General features: G+C 38.9%; 1 pseudogene; it reads right to left on the bottom strand.

Moving 5' to 3' along the window:
* Positions 1 to 1,265: 1,265 nt before the first annotated feature.
* LOC103731638 lies at positions 1,266 to 2,106 on the bottom strand (annotated as a pseudogene).
* Positions 2,107 to 6,538: the final 4,432 nt, after the last annotated feature.

The raw sequence follows: 6,538 nt of genomic DNA, 5'->3' as shown, positions 1-6,538 counted from the left end.
TTGTAAGCATTATAACCTTTGTCTAGCTGCTTAAGTTCTTCTTTGGAACTGATTAAATCATAGATTGTCATCATGTGCCAAAACAAATTTTTATCTGAAATTCTGCAGATCATGACTACTATACCTGTTCTTTTTTTCTATGTAAAAAAGCAATTTATTCCATTATAAACACTTACACAGTTACTCATGGAGAGTAATAGACTTGATGATGAGACAGGTCAACCAAAATGAACATATATCAAACTATAGTGGTCAAGGACTAACCCTTAAAAAACAAAAGCAACTCTTATCAAGGATTAATTTAATTTTAAAAAACATTTTATTTATTATTTTTATTTTACATATATGAGTATATTGCCAGTAGGTATATGAGTGCACCTATGTGGTGTAAAGCCACAGAGGAGAGAGAAGGGCTTCATACTACCCTGGAACTGGAGTTAAGGACAGTTTGTAGCCACATGTGGGTGCTGGGAATCAAACCCAAGTCCTCTGCAAGAGCAGTCAGTGCTCTTAACCACTGATCTGTTTCTCCAGCCCTGGATTAATTGAATTTTAAAAACAAAAAGAAACTATCAAATCACTCTTCTCAACTTGCAGCTCACCTGTGGTAGAACTGCCACGTAAAAACACATCTTTACAACTCGGTAGTCCCAAGTTTAAAAAAAATGCAACAAAACCCATTTCATAGAAAAGAAAAGAATGATATGAAAACATCTCAAGAAATACACTAACGAGCAAAATATATGGGGAAGGAGGAATGTGTAGTCTTAACTGAAGAAACCAATAGATGACTTTTCTTCATGGGAAAATGAATCCTGGAAAGTCAGGCATGAGTGCTGTACAGTGGGAATCTGTATGACCTGAACCTCCCCTAATTTCTGAATAAAATGACATATTGTAACATTTATGCTTCATGGCTCAGACACCTATCTCACTTGGTTCTATTCCTTATTCACTCTAAAAATTGGGCATATAGCTTAAGAAGAAAAATAACTACAGCTATTATGCTCCATTTCTGAAGCTATTTTAGACCTGGGTTTTTACTAGAACATTCCTGAGGAAAATTTCAATATGTCTATGGCTTTTTTGAATTAAGTCCCCTAGTTAAGGCTTAGAAAACACTCACTGCTTAAGCTTATAGCGTTACTTGTGGCACCTGTTATAGAGGGAGAGCTGAACAAAGTCCATGTCTCCAAACTAGTGTTAACTCAATCTCAGGATTCAGAGGAAAGCAAGGGGAGTCTAAAATCACAAGGCAGACACGTCTAGGACCCTTGTCCTCCTGGATCTACACTTTCTTCAGGGTCTTCATCATCATAAACATTCTCTTCCATCTGCCACACTTGCATGATATTGTCTTCTGATACAGAACAAATCACCCAAGGTTCATTGGGATTCCAGAAGAAATCAGAGATGTTGGCAGTGTGACCACCATGAATAAACAACTCTGGTGGGGCATCCTCTGCATCTTCTGGGGACTGTTCATTCTTCTCCAAATTTACTCAAATCCCAGACATTCAGCCTACAGTCAGTATCACTGGAAGCCAAAATACTGAACTTGGAATGTTTCATCCTTATGTGATTCAGAGGACTGCAACTTGAGTTTCAGGTTTCTCAGATCCCACAAAGCAACAGTCTTTTCAGCTGATCCAGTGGCAACAATGAACTCACTATAAGGATTGAAAGACAGGCAGTTCATTTCAGCAGTGTGGGCATCAACAGAATAGCTTGGTTTGGGAGTATTGTTGGAAGAAGTATCCCAAATCAGAAGTTTCTGATCATCAGCAACTGACCCAGAGACTCATGAAGCAGATGACAGGAAATATCTTCTACTACCACTGTATGTCCTATAAAGATGGTCTTTGCATCCACCACTTTTCCTTCTTTTGGAACTGCAGTGATGCTATGGTCATCTGAAGCACTAAGTAAGTGCCCACTGAGATTTGGGTTTCAGGAATGCCCATACCCTTCCTTCTGATGTCCACAGAGACACAAGTCTGGGTTGCACTCTCCAGAAGGGTCTTGTTTAGAAGGATGCTTTGGGTAACCAAAAACAATAGCATCACTGGGTGGCCTCTTTGTTGCAATGATGTAACCCAGGGTCATGCATTGTGGGGAGGTGACAACCTGTTATTTTTTAAAATGGAAAGCCTCTATATTTCATCAATGAAAAAATTCCCGTTTTCACTAGAGAGGTCTTTATATTTTCAAAGCTGACGAATATACTTTAGATTGTTTAGCTTAGTTATTAAACACTATCACATAGAAAAATGAGCACTTAATTCAGGTTAGCAATAGTTATTGGTCACTAAGATATTTTCATAAATGCTGATAACTCTGTGTCATCTATTTTAATTGGTCTGAATTTTCTTTATTTACAGCATCTAATATTTACATGGATTTATGTCATTATACTTTATAAACTTTTGAAAATTAATGAACAAAACACTTAATATTTATGGTATTACAGAAATACTGCATCACTGATCTTAACAATTACACTATACCAACTATATATAAATATTTGTTTCTGATCACCACTATATTGCATTTTTCTCTTTATTTGCACATGATCTCTGATAAAATAATGTACTTTATAACTTTTAAATTTCCTTAAATTGAAATAGAAACCCATATACTTTACAGTCTAATTTATATTACTCAGTAATCAAATTGCTTTCTTCTATTTCTCTGCAGATATGTACACACTTTTTACGTTCTAAAAATGCTTGAATAAAAACATCTCCTACTTCATTGTCCTTTAATTAACTTAAAACCTTTGGATTTCATTAAGGAACTAAATGCCAAAGTAATATATGTTCATCAGAGTATGGAACTTTGGTAAAATGGCAGGCTTTAGTCCTGCCCCTATTAACTTTGTTAAGATGTATCTCAGTATTTATTCACATGACTCCTATAGGTTCACACAGAGACACAGGCATCTGAAGTTTGTCTTGTTTGCATTACTCCTAACAATGCTACCAGTCACTTGCCTCAGGCAGGAGAACAGATGAAGTGTAACATTTGTGGATTATCCACCCACCAATTTATAAAGCAGTTCATAATGGAAGTACACTTTGACTCCCCAATTCAAAAAGGAGATAAAAGAATTGTTTTTCAGTATCCATGGCAACAAATGAAATAAAGTAACTATTTGACAAATATCTATTTAATTAATTGATCTTTTATTTATAGAGTCCTTAATGATTCAATAAGGATATTACTGCCTAGTAATGGTCTGCTATTTGGGAAAAAGTAAAAGATAGATGCAATTTTTTTGTGGTATGTGTTTACGTATTTCAATACATTTCATATAGAGTGCAAAATACAAATGAGTATTTATTAAGGAAAAAACTACTACATCAATATTATTTGCTATAACATAATATAAAGACTTGAAAGCATTAGTCATTACACTTTAACTTAATTTTTGCTTCTTAAATGGTATAAAAACAAATCATGTAGTTGTGATATTATTCCTTCATTACAATACATTAAAATAGTCACTTTTTATTCTAGAAAATTTCTGGTAATACACAGTATTATGTGACCTCTTTGCTAAATAGTGTTGATCATTTCTCTCTACCTCACTCAGAACATACAGGGAATAATGTGATGATTTATATGCAAAGCACTACAGATTGCCTAAAGCAGATTTGAAAATGCCAAGCATTTGCTAAGAGGGTAACATATTCCTGAATCTTAATAGAGAACAAGATCTTGGAGTGTGGCTTTTTTCTCCTGTGAACATTTGGGTTTTCAAGCTTCTAGAAAGTCTCCTTTGCATTATCCTTATGTGCTTACAATATGCAAAATATGTGAAATGCCCAACCTTATTGGTCATACCTACAATGGGACCTCTATACTTGAGACTCACTGAAATAGTGGAACAAAGTGTACAGGAAATTATATATATTTGGTCTTTTTGAGACAGGGTCTCCCTATAGCCCCAGCTGTCCTGGAACTCACTGTGTAAACCAGTCTGGCCTTGAACTCACAGAGATCTGCCTGCCTCTGCCTCCCAGGTGCTCCCAAGCACCACCACACCTGGCCTAATTTTATATATTTTAAATAAACAGCAGTGCCATTTCCCCAAACAAAAGCTACTGAGTGTCCAATGGCTTAATCAAAAGAAAACCATTTTTCAAAGAGAAGGTTTCTACTGTGGGTAATGCAGCAACTTCAAGATGCAAAGTTTTAAATTTCAGAGGAATGTGACAACAGGGATATTGGCTGGATTTCTCCTGTTGTCAACAACTGAAAACTAAAGTGTCTTCAATTTTCTGAACAAAATACAAAACAAACAAAACAAAACAAAGCAATGCCCCACAAACCCAAAACACTCAAGCACAATATATTACACTTGAGAACTAAGGAGGATGTGTTAGGCAGCTTTTGGTGGCTATGACAAAATATTTGGGAAAAATCAACTTACAAGATTGTTGTGAAGTGTTTCACTAGAGAAGACCACTCAGATTTTGCCAAATGAGTCTTTTATTAGCTGGCGAGCTCAAAAGGAAGTCTGTGATGCCCTTGATGAATTAACTGGAATCTGATGGCTTTTACCAGATTTCTGATAAATTTACTGAGCATATTTATTATACATGGCCTTACCAGGAGGTTTAATAGAATCAGGACTATGGGTCCTGTTAATGGAGCGAGCCAGGGTCCCCAAATTTTCCAGGTACTCTTCCAGACAGACACTTTCCTCTTCTCCAGCCTTTATTTTTTCTGGTAGGTGTTTTGCATTCTCTCTATGCCAGATTGATTTGCATAGAAACAGCATTTTTCTCCCAGATAGGCATAAATACCTCCCTTCTCTGCTGTCATTCGGGCTCAGCGTCTATTGCTCTGTGGTTCTGTAACACTACCACTGCCAAAGAATCTATTTGATTTTGTAAGGTTACAATACTTTATTGAACCTCTCTTATTAGGATGGACAACTGGTTGTGCTGGACTTGTTGGAGCGCAATGGCCATGGGCCCCATGCCTTCCATGCCTGCCAAGACTGCCCTCCAAGAGAACAGGGAATAGGCAGTGGCTCTTTTTTTCTCTATGGTGATAGAGCTGCATTTCTTTACCCGGGAGAATATCTTAAGTCAGGAACAAGTAAAAGACAGTCCTTCCCTGGCTAGCAAGTGTGGGTGCCACTAAGGCAGAAGAAATGTTCCCTTAGGGGCTGGGGACTTGGGAGAAAGGTAGGTACAGCTTTCTTGTTTTCCAATACATAAGTCTTCCCCTAGGGACTGAACCCTGGGACCAACTAAGCAGGACCCTGTTGCCATCCCATTGACTATGGTCAAGCTCCTGACTCCTACCCTGCTATAGGTCATTTATCTCACCCTTAATCATATCCAGCAATCATGTCCTAAGTCAGGGTTTACTTGGATCAACAGTTTGTGACTGGTGTTTATGAGTTTGAGCATCTTTATCAGAGAGGCATCAGGGTCAAACTCAGATGAGCCACTACTAAATGGAAGGCCATTTGGTTTCAAGGTCCAAGGGTCTAAATTATTAATTCTACAGCCTCTCCTGTCATGTTGGTTACTGTGATTATCAGCCTCCTGAGACATGCCAACCTATCCCAAAGTTTCCCCATGGCAGTGGGTGAGAGGAGGGTTGCTTTCCTATAGTTAATTACCATACTATACCACTTCAATATCCTCCTCCACGACCTGTCTTGACTTTAATCTATTGCCCCAAGTGGGAGCTCCCTGTCAAGCTCCCTCAGTGGTGATGTCCTCCAACCATCATCTTATCTTCTGGGGATATGGTCATATGCAGCAATCTTTTGGGGTGATCTTGCAAAGACAGCACAGTCTGCTCTTCTGGCCTAGGCAGCCCCATTACAACATGAAAAAGTTAATGGAACAATCCACTCACCAAAACCGTGTGGAAACAGCAGCTAAAGGAGACAAGGCATGCCCCTCTGGGAGGGGGCAATTAGTTGTAATAATAGGTATCCAGGACTGGGGGCCACCTTAGGACAGGTGGCCTTCCAAACCAGCTCAGTTGTCAGGGCCATGGAGGTTAGGTGGGAGTCAGTCTGACTGGCCATCCACAGGATCAGCAGGGATGTCAGAATGCAGGCTAGTCACTGAGCCATTGCTCCCACCTTGAGGTTACTTTGATATTCTCACCTTTAGAGGCTGTTCTGGGGTGATCCTTACAGTCCACTCTTGTCTTGGGTCCACGGCTGCCTTGAGATGGGTGTGATGTATCCAGGGACTGATGCCTGCAATGTTGAGAGCTTAAGGAGTGGTCAGTATGATTTATATGGCCTTTCCCATCTTGGGTCTAAGTTTCTCTGGACCAGGGCTTTGACCCACACCCAATCCCTGGGTTCCAGGAATGCATGGGGCCTAGAAAGGCAGTGAGAGGGGACAAGTTCAGTCATTCTGAATTCCTTTATTGTATTAACTGAGTCCTTCAAAAACTTCTGGAAGTGAACTTACCCAAACTCTCTGAGATTTCAGCTTCTCTAGGGAAGAGTGGTAGTGGGCACACAAATAGGATACCAAAAGGACAGAATCCTTAC

This window comes from Nannospalax galili, unplaced genomic scaffold (genome assembly GCF_000622305.1).
Source record: "Nannospalax galili isolate Female #2095 unplaced genomic scaffold, S.galili_v1.0 scaffold914, whole genome shotgun sequence".
Classification (NCBI taxonomy): Eukaryota; Metazoa; Chordata; class Mammalia; order Rodentia; family Spalacidae; genus Nannospalax; species Nannospalax galili.
The sequence above is the reverse complement of the archived record's forward strand: the minus strand, read 5'-3'. Positions and strand labels throughout refer to the sequence as shown.